Raw genomic sequence first — 8,233 nt, 5'->3', positions numbered from 1 at the left:
TGCAGTGTGTTCCAGGGGGAGGGTCATCACCTACTAACAGAAGCCATGCATCACAGCCATGTATAATGTTGGTAACGGGGATTGACTACAGTTGCACTGCATGCTGTTGAGCACCACATGTCCTGCATGCTGACATGTGTGTAATTACAGGTTTGTGTGTGATACTGTACTGCACCATCACCTGCTATTGTGTGTGTTATGGGGGTGCTGGAGCTGTCTGTAGGTGCTGTCTGGTGGAGTGTATGGGTTGCCATGTATGTTGACTGCATGTGTATATGTCTGTGTGTGTGGCCATGTCTGCACATAAGTGTGTGTGTGTGTGTGTGTGTGTGTGTGTGTGTGTGTGTGTGTGTGTGTGTGTGTGTGTGTCTGTGTGTGTATGTACTGTTTAGCGGTGATGTACAGGTCTTACAGTCTGTTCCCTGTTTTCTCCTCACAGGTGCGAGGTGGGGCTGGGTCCCTCCACAGGGAATCTGATGTCACTGATACAGACAGTGACCATGAGGATAGGTGTGTTGAGGTACAGGCAGGGTTGTCAGGGGCTGCCACTGGGCCACCAATTGACATCCCACATGTATCCACCCCATCCACGCCCACAGTCACACTGCCTCTACATACCTCATCACCATTGGCCTTAGCTGAGGGACAGTCTACGGTTGGCATTAGCCAGGACAGTGTGGTATCTATGGCACATGTGTGAGGACACAGCAGCCATAGCCAGATGTCTGGTGGGGTATCACATAGGCAGATGTCCAGGGGTACTCGTCAGAGCACTGCTGGTCATCATGCCCCTGGCAGACGTACCACAATTATATCAACCACATGCATGTTCCAGGCTGTCATGGAGGCACAGGCATGAATGGAACGGTACACCAGGCAGGGTCTAAGTGTGCAAAGGGCTCATAACACCTCTGCAACTGACAGAATCCATGACCTAGCAGGTGCCATCCATAATTACACTGAGGTCATGGATAGACCGTGAGGTGAGACATTGGATCTCATCCACAATGTCATGTCCATGTGTCAGGACAGGGCAGGATGGTTGCGATGGCCATGTGGATGTATGCCAGCAACACCAGCAGCTGGAGGTCACCGTAGACGTTCCACCAGTCACAGACACTCCCGTAGTGGCAGGACCAGCCCTAGCGCTGTGGAGGGGGAGCTGTCCACAGACCGTCATAGCAGACCACATGCACGTGGCCCTGGCCAGTCCCTGGAGGTACCTGGATCCAGTGAACGTCTGTCAACCTTGGGGAACAGTACTTGATCTGACTTTGTACCTGATACTGCCTGTAGCACCCCTGCCAGGCACAGGTCCCATGTCCATGCTCGGAGACGGTGAACTGCAAACCCTGCCAGGTACAGTCTGCAGCTGTCTCACAAATCCCCATATAGGGCATCCTCATGGTGGAACTGTGTGCATGCAGACACACACATATAAACAACAAACCTAAGGCAACCACATACCTGCACACATGACATTACCATTGACCCATAACAGTACTCAGCCACTACACACACACACACACACACACACACACACACACACACACACACACACACACACACACACACACACACACGTTGTCAATTGTATGGCTCAACCTAGGCCTCTGGCAAACTAGCAACACACCCTGTGCATATGATGATACATGTGCCACTCCCTGACATCCGTAACATCGATGCAGAGACAGGCTAACATGGTGCTGATGCACAGGGTGACTGTACAACAGTGTAGCAATGGAATGCTGTGTAGCATATTGTCAGCAGTAAAGTGAAATGCTAATATCTTGGAAGGTGTAGTTGTGCAGCCATGATGCATCATATATGTAATTAACAATGTTGTATTGTCACCATTTTCTATTCTGATTGTGTTGTGTTTGTCCATGTGCCACATGGCTGATGGGTGTAGTGGTGTCAGCAGGCCTTCTACAGTGGACACCAGTAAGTGTAGTGAGTGGTACAAATGACATGGCTGGGTACAACACACACAGCCTTTGGTTTGGATGCAGTACAGGTACACGATTGTACACATGAAGGTATGTCCCCATGCAGGTAACACATCTGTCGCACATGTAATCCCACCAAGACAGGATAGGCACAACCACACATTGCTATATATGCAGTCTGCAATGTGGATTACATTGAACATGTTAACAGCAGGGTGTATGTCCCTTTCCCCACTCTACTGCGATCCTCACCTCAGTAACATGTGTGTGCCAGTGCAGGTGGCATAGCCCTATGCTTTTAGAGGGTGTGAGGCACTCAACTACTCTGAATGGTGTAAACAACAACTAACAACCTGATTACATACACTGTTAAGTATTACAGACAGCTATGTGGGGGAATAGATGCAACAGTAACTGCAATAATGGTGGATGTGTCAACAGCCCCACCCAGTGAGTTATAGCAACCCCAGTAGTGCTGCACACCTCTACAGTGTGGAGGAGGGCATTAACACATCTATGACCTGTGAAGGACTGTATGTCCATGGGATGGCACCTGTGGAATTTTGGCATTTGCCAAGCTGTCCTGGTGGAAACATATTCTGTGAATGGAGGTAGACCCTTAACAACTACACACATTCCTACATGAGGGATGGTGTACAAAAGCTTGCTATGACCTGCATAGGCATTGTGCACCTCCTAACCCTCATATACACCTGTCATGATTGGGTCAAGGAGGTATACCAGGTTCAGGTTGTTTTCTCTGCCTTTGACAAGTCCAACATTGGTGGGGTCATGTGTGTTAAGATTACCAGTGACATTGGCCATGGGTTCATTGTTGATATGTTCCTTGTCCCTGGTGACCAGGGTCATCAGGCTACTAGGTGGTAGTTCCCAGCTGACATGGTGGATTTGTGGTTGTCCTTGCCAACATTGGTGAATCCATTGTCAAGTGTAGGCCTATTGGATTGTATGAGGGATCCCAGCTACTTACTGCACCTGCCCAGGTGGTTCCTCCAAGCATAACACTTCACTTGACTGTACTGCATGATATGTTAGTAATGCCAGCCTGACATCCTACAAGTGGGATGGAGTACTGTTAACATGTACTGCCCTTGTTGTGTATGGTCCTGGTTATGGGATCTGCTAAAGATGGTAGTGTATTGCAGGCAAGACATATTTGACTGTGAGGGAGAATACCTATCCGTGCCAGATGTATGTTGTTTGGGTCTCTCAAACCCATCAGTGGTGCATATGGATATATATATATATATATATATATATATATATATATATATATATATATATGTTTACCTTTGAAAGGAGACAATCATTTCTTCGAACAGCCCTTTCTGCAAACCAAAAGGACCAATCCGTCATTTCTAATGGCACCACAGTTCAAAACACAGCAAATCTAAAGGCAGCTTCGCTGACTCTCGAACTGCAAGTTGGAATACATATTGTAATGCAGGGGGACATGCCCCCTGCAACCCTATCTGAGGGTCTTGGCCCCCCACAACCCCCCTACTGTGATATACTAACTCTGAGTTCACACTACAGTGGGGATAGGCAAATAATCCCCATCCCCACTATAGTGCCATCCGCACTCAAATTGCCAAGACTGCAATGAGCGAATGTATAGTGAGTTTATTACAAGATTGTGCAATGTTGTGAACATACATTTGGCCTTCCAGCTTTCGGAGACATGGATTTCTCCCTTTGAAAGGTGAACCATATATATGCTTACATATATGCATTTTTAGTGCAGTATATATGTGAACATATGGATGTATACATACATATCTATAGATGTATGCGTATCTATGTATATATATATATATATATATATATATATATATATATATATGTATATATTTATATAGCTAAATCTATATATATATATATAGATATGTCATATCCATTTAAAGATGAATATACATATATATACACACACAAATACATCTACATGGCGAAATAAATTCCCTGTAGTGCTGTTTACCTGGGCAGGATGATATGTATGTGAAAACATCATGGTTATGTATATCTGCCATGGCTTAGTGGTAAATCACTTTGCATATGGCATGCAGGGTCCTGCTTTTAAGCCATGCAGGAGCTGTTTATTTTGTTGCTGGACAGAACACAGCCCATTGTATACAGAATGATTAAGGCACTTTAAAGCAGTTGTAAGTGGGTTTGCATGGGTTTGCACGATGGTGAGCACTGCCAACCTCCGGTTATGTTTTCATACATTAAGTTAGCTTCTAAATTGCTTAACCTGTGTAGGCAGTGCTTAGCTCCACGCAAACCCATGCATACCTGCTTACAACTGCTTTAAAGTGCCATGATCACTCTGTATCCAACGGACCATGTTCTGCCCAGCAATAAAATAAACAGCTTTTGCAAGGCTCAAACCAAGGACCCTGCACACCCTAGACAAACTGATATACCACTAAGCCATGACAGATACACAGATAGGCAATGTTTCAGAAACATATCATCCAGTCCTGTCATGCAACAGTACCGAGAATGTATACCAACATCTAGATGTCTATGTGTGTAAGCATATTAAAATCTTAGCAGATACAACATATCCATATATGTGTGCATGTATATATATATATATATATATATATATATATACACACATATATAAATATATATTTTGTTTTACTAACTCTATATACATATATATCACTATATATGCACATATATACATGCATATGCCTAAGTCGACACATATATGTGTCAACACCTATATGCCTACATATACACAGCACATTACATATGTGTACACTGATATATATCTATGTAGGTATGTACGGACATAGTTATATATCTGTTAGCAGATACATATATATATATATATATATATATATATATATATATATATATATATATATATGGCCATCCATCTGTAGATAGCAAGTGCAGATTAACAAATACTCATATTTCCACATGCAACATTAATGGGGTTGAGAGGCCCCAAACACTATGCATCTTGTACAAATAGGCATCCCCCCACAGTCAAACACATGCACCCTGCAATACACTACCAAGTACAGTCTGCCTCCCATAGGACATGTAATATGTGGAAGTCATCAACCTCCCAAGGATGCAGATACACAGACACAGATATGCAGATACAGATATACACACACACACACACACACACACACACACACACACACACACACACATATATATATATATATATATATATATATATATATATATATATATATATATATACATATATATGTGACTACACATACACACGCAGATATATGTACAGTAAGATACATATGTAGAAGGTGCACACATTATGGAACAGCCACTATGCCTACAGTTAACAACTGAACAACTGGACACTGTATGGGCCACACATACTTATGTCAATCGTTGCCTGCAACATATACCCATAGAATGGTCATAGGAAAGCCACCAGACACAGGTTTGCAGAAATGGGAATCCTTTAATTGTGTAATATAACAGTTCTATATGCCATGCCGTATAGCTGCTCAGATACTGACAACCATATAAACAGAGTACTGCAACTGTGAAACAGTTACACTAATACAGTAGTCTGGAAAGGTTCACAACTGTTGTTGTCCGGGCCAAGCCCTTCAAAATATACAATAGTGAAGGCAGACTGGGCCTCAGGATACCCCACAATCAACAGTATGTACTGCAGGTGTGTAGTTCAGCAGCCTCTATCTACACTCTGTACAAACTCCGTAGGAGGTAAAGATGTTTTGTGATCAAATGGGTTGCAACCTGTGCATAACAAGGCATAACAAACAGAACAGTCTGTATGGCTGGAGGCAGTAGGCATGCAGTACCCTAATTTATATAAGTAATGTCAATATAGGTGAAGTATATGATAGCGTACATCCAGATACCTTGTGGCAGCTCACCACTGATACCCCCACATTTTGTAACAGCCAAGGTCAATTATGGTGCTCCCCACCTAGACTCAATAATACAGGCTAATATATCACTGTTACATACACTGGTCACTGCAGTGCATAAGGGCACACATGTGTTGTGTAGGTGATGCACACACATATATATGGCCCCAGCCCCACTGTATGTGTGGGGGATACAACAGCAGTGGACTAATGGCAGCAATGGCAGTGTGATATACTCACAGCCCACTACAGAGCAACCCCAAACAGCCAGGCATATGTGCAAAGCTTGGTATGTAGATGGAGGACAGAGGCTGGAACATAGGCACGTATGTGAAATGCTGTTGCCATACACTAAGCAGGGTGCTGGTGTTACAGGATAGTCTGCAACATAACCTTTGTCAGGGAATCGAGGTTAGAAATAGAAATGGATATAGCCATGTACTGATAGCAATATGACACACACTCTGCCAGTGTTATATCTGGCACAGGACTTGTGTGGTGGATGGACAACACATGATAGGCATACCTTTGTCCAGCAAGAGGATAGGCCCACAGTTGAACTATGCAGACAGACTGCATTCCAAGGTACACTAGTTTGTACACACACACACACCCTATAACACCACTACTATGCAAAGCATAACACAACTCTACTCACAATCTGTCTGTAGTTCCTGATCCTCCTATAAATATGTGGCCACTCTGAGTGTGAAAGGTCTCCTGTAAGAGGTATTGCTACATGCTGTCTCTAACACAGATGCCCACACACAGGAAGGATGTCCATCACACAGGAAATGAACAGGGACCACACCCACATGCTGTAGAGATTTATAGTAGGTGGTTGCCATGACAGTGGTAATTGGAAGTAGTACACATGTGCAATTATATATATATATATATATATATATATATATATATATATATATATATATATATATATATAGCTATCTGGATAAATATATGTACATACATTTCCATCATATGTCCTGGAAATGGAGTGTAGCCCTACCCCAGCCCCTATAATCCCAAAGTTATAGTGCAAGTGGATGTCAGGTATGTATAGAAGGTATATTACTAGACTGTTGCTACTGTCACTGGGATTGTCTTCACAGACATGGTGTGTGTGGAAGGTGACATCTGCTTATAACATGTGTGCCATTAGCTACTGACAGACATCTTAAGGAAATCATTGTAAAGTACCGCTGCTAGCATGTAATGCCCCTGTGGAGTGCAGCAGAGATATTGGCCACTATATGTGGGCCTTCAGACACACTCTGTACAGTCCACAGGTATACACATAATCCCTTAGTACACAACATGTGTACCAGGCCAGACAATATGGATGCAGGCAGCCATGTAGATGGGTATAACACATAACAACTGGTATACATTTGGCACCATAGGTGTTGGATTCACACACTCCTGTCTAGTCTGACACATAATGACTGCTGGTACAGGGATGCCATGGACACATACTACCCACTAGATATTGACATACATCTGTACAGCATCCCATTGCTCTGTCTGACATACATGACTTTTAAGGGAGGCCCGTCAGCAGTAGATCTGGTAAGTATCTACACATGACATCCCACTGGTTAAGTACACTAAGCTTTTAAGCATGTAACAATGCACTGTGCAGGCTACAGGCCGACTGGCTCAACACTGGCCTACATCTCATATGGGGGAATGCACATGCACCTGCATATATAACAGGCTCAACAGCCATGTCACAGCACAGGGTAAGATACACCTGTGCGACAGTGCATAACCACAACCAATGTGAACACAGCCACAGCCACATATGGTAAGCTAGCATAATACTACAGTATACGGACTATCTGTTCTACACCATCCTCATATGTGCCACTCACAGAATGATCCTACATATACTGGGCTGCTACACAATTTGGTCTGATGGCTGTCGGTGGTATGGGACATGTGTGTGTATTGCCCTACAAACATGTACAGCAAAATGGTACCATACAGTGGGGCAGCATGTAACATCTGATAGAAGGGGAGCTAGAACAATGACATCTACCGCAGTCTGTACACAGGCTAAAGTACATATTAACAATACACACACTGCCAACATTCACCATCACTACACAGACCTCAGTACTGTACAAACATCCACAGAATGTCCAGCTTACATCATGAAATATAGCCCCTACTGTACATGACATGTGTAGCAATCTGATATATCACTGGCTTGTTATCAGATATGATAACACTATTTATGGTGTACAGCACATATGCACTACTTCTTGTACGCCATATGTACATAGGTTGACAGAGATGTGGCTGACAGCACATACACAGGGCCAGTAAAGACATGTTTCTGTGATAACCTCATATATTTTCCATTGTAACGGGGTT

The sequence above is a fragment of the Protopterus annectens genome, chromosome 4.part1 (assembly GCF_019279795.1).
Source record: "Protopterus annectens isolate FY-2018-M chromosome 4.part1, PAN1.0, whole genome shotgun sequence".
NCBI lineage: Eukaryota > Metazoa > Chordata > Ceratodontiformes > Protopteridae > Protopterus > Protopterus annectens.
Note: the sequence above shows the minus strand (reverse complement) of the source record.